Raw genomic sequence first — 7,666 nt, 5'->3', positions numbered from 1 at the left:
AGTCTGTTTTATAAGTAATACAATGTCTGCTAGTCTTTTTTCTCTAAACAAATTTATGTACTTTTTATTATAAGACTAGTTCAGACTGAAATGCTGTCTTTTTAACTTGACAATGTATTATGAGAATTCTCCTAAATACCACTAACACTTTATAGAATTCCCTTGCAAGGTACCCAAACTTCTGAAAAGCTGTCATCACAAAGCCAAGTCCAGTTTGTTGCCAACCTACCAAAAAATATCATCTGCCACAGAAACCCGCCCCAATGTTGAGTAACATTCTTTCCAGGTCTGCCTTCCTTGAGGCCCCACGAGCTCCAGCCTTGGGTATTTATTGCCTTTCCAGTAGGTCCCCAGTGAGTTCTAGCAACAGATCTCACTTTTTCAGTCCAAGACGAATTTTTTAATAGCAGAAACATATTGGAACTGTCAAAAGAACATAAATTGAGCCAAGAAAAAAAAAAAAACCATGAAGCATAAGTTACAGTTCTATTTGTTCTGTGACATTTTAAAAATAACAAATCTGTCATCAAGATAAAAAACTGAAACAGAAACTCTGAGCATTCTGGTATAATTCAAGTGACGATGACCCTGCAATTGAACTATCACATAGGGCTGTCAAGAAAAATGGACCTTTCAGACAACATTTATTCACCTTCTGCCTATAACTTTCATGCTCCTACAGCTTTAAACATTTGCTCTTGAAGCATTTTTCAGTGGCAGCTCCAGCCAAGAGGTGCATTAGTGTCACTGCAGCGTTGGACCTAAGCACCCTAATGCAGGGATCCCCAGGCCCTTTCAGATCTTATGGAAGCACTGTCTGTCCCTTGAGCCTTCCTCAGCAGCAGTGTTCCTCGCACAAGCTATTTGGTGGCCTCTACCTATGGCCATTGTTGACCTGGGCCAAGCTCCATCCTGATTTCTGTGTTAAAGGGACATGACGAGCACTGTTCCGTCGCTATTTCAGAGGTCCTTGCCAGGAGTGCTAATGGGTGAACACTGTGAACTGGGAGTTTCTAGGAAACGTCCACCGTACTTGACCTCTAACTGTTCACTCTTGGTTGTTCATGAGCCTCCTTCCTTTGCTTTGTCTAAGAAGATATATGGCCTCCAAGGACGACTTCTCCATCATTCCCACTTCATGGTTTAGTTGTGAGGCTGTGTCATTGAGAGAGTCAAATGTCATGATACTTATCATCACCCAGCATTCAGTTTACACTGATGATCAACTGGTGTTTGTTCCTGTCCCTTCACTTTTTGTGATTTATGCTGGGTCATCCAGAAGACTGGAAGAAATAAAGAAATCAGAAGGCTGATGCTGGCATTGCTTCATGGACATATGTCTTACGTGTATGGCAGGAAAAAAGGGGAAAAAAGCTGCTCACTTCACACAGTGTCCACGCCTAGTGATCATACAGGTTATACAATTGTCAAAACTCATCAAGCTGAATTCTTAGCACCTGTGCATTTTGTTGTATGTTCATTATTTCTTTTTTTTTTCAATAAAAATTAAACCAAAGAACAATGTCACATCCTGCATTATAATATTAGAAGAGGGTGCAAATAAATTAGCCTTTCTCATGGTCTCTTTGCCTCAGACCTTGGGCCATGTGTTCCTTCCCTCACACCCTTGCCTCTCGCCATCTCTCATTTGACTGATGTGCAGCCGGCCAGCTGGGCCTTCTGCCTCCAGTCCTGGCACCTTCAATCAATCCATCATCCTCATGGCCCCCAAAATGACCTCTGTAAAATGTAAATATTTTTATATTACTCTTTGCTTAAAATCCTCATTTCTCACCTGCTAGTTAGAGGATAAAAATCCAAGTTCTTCATGATATACAAAGCCCTCTTCTATGACATGCTGGCTACTGTCAATCTCTCCAGCTTCTGATCTCACCACTGCCTGACTCCCACTTCATGCTCCAGAAATATAAACTGCTTATAATTCCAAATACACTAAGTTTGCCCCGTGCCGGAAATGCTCTTTCCAAAATTATTAAATTAAAATTGGTGCCAGGGCAAACACATACTGTGTTTATGGGCTTTGAAAACAGTGGCCAAGTTTTGTACATTCTCGTTAAATAGGGACATTTCCCCAGTTTTGTATTTGAGCCAGCTGTGGTGTGAACATGGAGCACTGGGCTGGGGGCCACAGGCCTTCATTGAAACCGTAGCTTTTTCCTTACTGACTGCATGTACTTGGGCTGGTCACTGAAAAGATCTGACTATCACTTTCTTTAATATAAAACCAGGGTTACAAATATTCACCCTAAAGGAGGAGGAACACATGAACTATTGGATGTAAGGGACATTTATGCACTCTTCAGTGCTGCGCAAATGCATCCTGAGCTTAAGGCAACTGACTGCAGTGAGCAGAGAGAACCAGAGTCTATTGTGGGACCTTGGCTGGATGAGTTCTGTTCAAGAATGTCTTAAACCCTGAGAAGAATTTCTCTATAGTCAGTTCTGGCATGTAAAAGACACTATTGGCTGCTCCATCAAACACCATAAGGATTCTTTCTCCGAGTGCACATTTAAGAGCATGCAGAATCTGTCCTCAATTATGTGTAATGCTGATGCATCTAACATGGGTACGATGTGCTCCAACACGACAGGCTGGGGAAGAATTTAAGAAACAGTGGACAGAGTGCTGGACACAGGAGAATCTGATTCTAATTCCTTCTCTGCCACCAGCTTGACCTCCCCAGTCTCAGTTCCCTCACCTCCCAGGGCTTGACTAAATTAATGCTAAAGGCCCTTCTAGTTCTCATAGTCTATGTATGGCCAAGAAGGAATGGTGAAATGGGTACTTTCAACACTGAGTTTGGAGTGACCTTCATCTTTAGGTAGCTTCAGGATCAATCAAGCCACAAATATTAATAGATCTCTAATGAACTCAGTACATAGTCTAATCTGACCATTCTCACCAGAGATGCTATCATGAGACACGAGTCATAGCTCAGTCTACCTACGTGGATGATAATTTCTCAGAAGAAATCTCTTTGTGTGTGTGTGGGACCAAGCAGTGCCTCCGTTTAAAAGAACTATTATAGTCCCTCTGATCCCAGGGTTCACTTTTCGTGGTTTCAGTTACCCATAGTCAACCATGGCCTGAAAATATCAAATAGAAAGTTCCAGAAATAAACAATTGATTCGTTTTAAATTGCACACTGTTCTGCACAATGTGATGATATCTTAAGAGTCCCACTCCCTCTCACATGGGATGTGAATCATCCAGTGTCTCCAAACTGTATATGCTCCCCGCCCTTTAGTCATTTAGTAGCCATCTTATTTATCAGATTGACTATTGAGGTATCACAGTGCTTGCAGTGCAAGAGTATCAAAGTGCAAAGTAGTGATGCTAGCAATTAAGACACGCCAAAAAGAAGCCATAAAATGCTTCTTACTGTCAGAAGGTCAATAGTAGCCTAATGCTACCACACAACTCCTATGTCATTCACCTCACTTCATCTCATCACATAGGCATTGCATCATCTCACATCATCACAAGAAGGGTGAGTACAATACAATAAGATATTTTGAGGGAGATAGAGAGACCACATTCACATAACTTTTATTACCGTGTATAGTTATAATTGTTCTATTTTATTATAGTTATTACTGTTAATCTCTCATTGTGCCTAATTTATACATTAAGCTTTATTATAAGTATGTAATAAAGTTTAGGAAAAAACATAGCATCTATGGGGGTCAGTACTATCTTGGGTTTCAGGCATCCACTGTGGGTCTTGGAATGTATCCCCTGTGGAAGTAGGAAGTCCACATTCTGGCTGCCTGCAGTTAGAAATTAGTTATAATCATTGCATCTGGTGAGCTGGGCTTGACTGGAGGGGAACAAGGGAAGATCCTTTTTTACCTCTTTACTTCCTTTTTTACCTCTGAATTTTGTGCTTTCTGTTTATATTAGCTATTCTTTAAAATAATTATTTAAGTATTCACTGATGAAGTGATATAGTATCTGTGGCTTGCTTTCAAATACTCCAGTGGTGTTTGTAGGGAATAAAATAAGATCAGCCATGTATTGATAATTGTTAAAGCTAGGTGATAGCTACAAGGGGTTCTTTATACAGTTCTTTCTACTTTTAGATATGTTTGAAATATCTCATAATTAAAATTTTAAATAATAAACATTTAAATTTCTTGAAAAGAACACACAAAATAAAATCATATGTCACAAAATTTTGCTTTATTTCACCTTTTCCTTGAAAATTTTGTTACTATAATGAAAAGAAAAAGAAATTTTCCTAAGATTAATTAGTTAAATCGTTCTAAGAGGAATCAGAGTAAAAAACCAGGAGGGAGACTGGACTCAGAGGTTGGCACCTGCTATAGATGGAATTCTGTGTTCTCCCAGAATGCATATGTTGAAATCCTAATGCCCAGTGCGTTGGTGTTACAGGTGGGGCCTTAGGGAGGTGATTAGATTTAGATGAGGTCATCAGGGTGGAACCCTTATGATAGGACTAGTGTCCTTATAAGAGAAAGGGACCAGAGCTCTCTCTCTACCATGTGAGGATACAGCAAGAAGGTGGCTGCCTGCAAGCCAGGAAGAGGGCCCTCACCAGACACAGAACCTGCTGGCACCTTGATCTTGGGCTCCAGCCACCAGAACTGTGAGAGATAAATTCTTGCTGTTTAAGCCACCCAATCTGTGGTATTTTGATACCAGCATGAGCTGACTGAGGCAACAGGATTCTGATGGGACAAAAGTTTACATGTTTACAGGCATGCATATGAAAAAACAATTAGCAGTCCTTATTTGAAAACAATGGGTTCGAATCTAATTCAGGGTTTCCTTCAGGATTTGAGTCACTCGAGAAAGTAGAAAGTCCACTTCTGGGCCTCCTCTGCCTTCTTCCTTTTCCTCTCCTCTCCAGATGTTTCTAGATTTCTTTTGCTGCTCTCTAAAGCAGTGGTCCTAAACCAGGGGAGTGAGATTCTCTTTTTGGAATGAGATCTATTGGATTCCTTTAGAAGATAAACATGGAAAAATGCAAATCAAGCTGTGACAGCATAAATCACAAATAGAGCTGAGCCTCAGCCAGTGTAGACCACTCCCCACTGTGCATGATTGCCTGGGTATATTGATTGCTTGTTATTTTTTAACCCAACATCATTAGCACAAGTAGGTTGTAAAGGCCTGAGAACTCTGTGCCCTGAACAATTATATGCACCAAAGAATTGGGCAGGGATAAATTGTTTATGTCCAGGCAGGTGGTCAAGGCTGAATTTGTCTGTTCACACTCAGGTGTTTCTTGGTTGCACACAGTTGCATGGCTTGGAATGCCATGGCTTTGTTTGAATTCAGAAAACTTCTGACAGTGAGCACTTTGGGAATCCTTTAATCCCTCAAAAAGACTCCACATGTCTCTAGGAAGGAACTGTACCCTTTTCTGTGCCAAATGAAAGACACACAGAGAACAGTGACTCTGGTTATCCTAAGTAGCCAAAGATGTTCAAGACCTAGTACCAAAATATGGGAGAGGGGTGCACTGTTGTTATACTATGCCAATCTCAAATCATGCAAGCTTGAGAAGTCGTTGGGTCAAGCATCAGTTTAGGTTGCATATTTGTGGGTCAAGAAAAAGAAATTCTATTCAAAGCTGGAAAAGTACTCAAAACATGGATATTGGCAAATGGCAAGAAAAAAAAATATGTTGAAATAGAGGCACAAAAAGATTTTGACAAGCTCCCTTATTTCAGAATTCATGAGTTTCCAAAAACTATGTTTGCATGACGAATAAAGCATCTGTGAAGCAACAAACACATCGAAATCATGTTCAAAGCAAAACCACATTTGCATGACGAACACTGGAACATTGCTCTAAACAAAGGCCAGTTCCTGGAACTTAATGAAAACCCAGGAATGCAGAACAACATGGGTGCTTAGAGCTAGTGGGACCAATGGCAAGATGGTTAACAACTCCAAGAAAGCAAATCCTTCTTTTTAGATACTTCAACTTCTAAATGCACTGTGTGCATTTTGCATTCTTAGCCCAGGGAGTTTGGCTGTCTCTATTATAACCTTCCATGGACCACTATTAGAAAGGGAGCCCCTTGAGCCAGAGTGTGAAGATGTACCATCCAGTACATCCCTAAAATGGCATTTTGTATCATCTCATTTATCTTAACTTTCCATGTAAGTAGCATATAAACATAGTCATATTTTGGGCAATGTCATATGATTTATGACAATATTAAAAGTGGCCACATTTGTAAATCATTGCTTCGGGCTTTTATTATTTTTTTCTACCAAGTTGATTTTATTCATAAGGAGGTTAGTTGTTTTGTCTGCATTTGATTTTACTAAATTATCAGGTGCAAGCTCAATAGTTACTTTCTAGGTTCACACTCCTTAGGTAATATTTTTCCTTTTTTGTTCAAATGTTGCTATATTAACAAAGAGCAATGATAAAAAATATGCAGAACACTTTTACCCAGCCAATGGCTTCAGTAGCAAGGATGATTTCATCTCATTTTATACCCAAAGTTTCTCATTTTTTAGCTATTATGTAAGATTTCTTTTCCCTAATCCACATCACCCATTCGTGTAAACTAGAAAACTGATTGTCTGTCAACATTTCAGTCTTATGCTGGAGGTGTTTTTGTTTGTTGTTTTTGAAAAATTAAGATAAAATTCCACATTCTAAAAAGTGAACATGGACTACAGAGATGTCTTCGTATGCAATATTAGTTGGTCTCACATCAGTTATATAACCTCTTGACCTCCTTTAGCCAGATTTCGATTGGGAGTAGATTCTGCTGACTACTGCTAAGTTATGTACAAACAGTAAGATTAAACTGATCTGGGTGCGTTTTTTTATATATTTATGTATTTGAAGTGGTTCTGAAGACAGGCTGCCTCCAAACTTAACTATCTGAACACAAACACCACGAAGTTTAAGAAAGCCCTGTGACTGAAGCAGCTCCCTTACATTGTTTTGCAGTATTTTACATGATGTCTTCACTTTAAAGAGTGTCCCTGGTCCATGAAAAGAAGGCAAATGAAAATTTACACATAAACATACAACTCATTTAACCAACCAAGCCTCTATTTTTATTTTTGTAATTATACAAGTAAAACATGAATTCATGCTCATCATAAAAAATACAACAATACAAAAATATATGGAGTGAAAGTGAAAGTTTCACACATTCTCCTTTTATCTTACTTTATCTTACTTTATCTTACTCTCCCACAGAGCCTTTCAGATTTCTCTGAGTATTTATAAATTAGACAGACAGGAATTTAATTTATTCCCCCCACCCTAGCCCCACCCCTACAAATCCCAGGAAAACTGGTCCTGTCTTCTGCTCTTCACTCACCAAAATCATTTAACCAAAAAGAATTTTATTCTGGAGTACTTCCTAGAGTGGAAAAGGAGATGCAGTTTTGCAAAGTAAAGGATACAGTAGATGCCTTGGGAAGAGAAGGAGAAAATCCCAATCACCGCTGTGTGATCGAAGGGGAATGTAGAGAGTGTGCGTGAGAGGGGGCGGTTCATGGAAGGGCTAAAGAGGGAAACTTCTGTGCAGGTGATGACAATCTGAGGTGAGTCCACTTAGGCAAAGGTGGAGTCGCCCATGATCATACTCTCCCAGGGAACAACCCACTCTTAGGATCAACCTTTTTTAACTCAAGAGAAGG

The sequence above is a fragment of the Pteropus vampyrus genome, unplaced genomic scaffold (assembly GCF_000151845.1).
Source record: "Pteropus vampyrus isolate Shadow unplaced genomic scaffold, Pvam_2.0 Scaffold122, whole genome shotgun sequence".
Taxonomy (NCBI): Eukaryota; Metazoa; Chordata; class Mammalia; order Chiroptera; family Pteropodidae; genus Pteropus; species Pteropus vampyrus.
The sequence above is the reverse complement of the archived record's forward strand: the minus strand, read 5'-3'. Positions refer to the sequence as shown.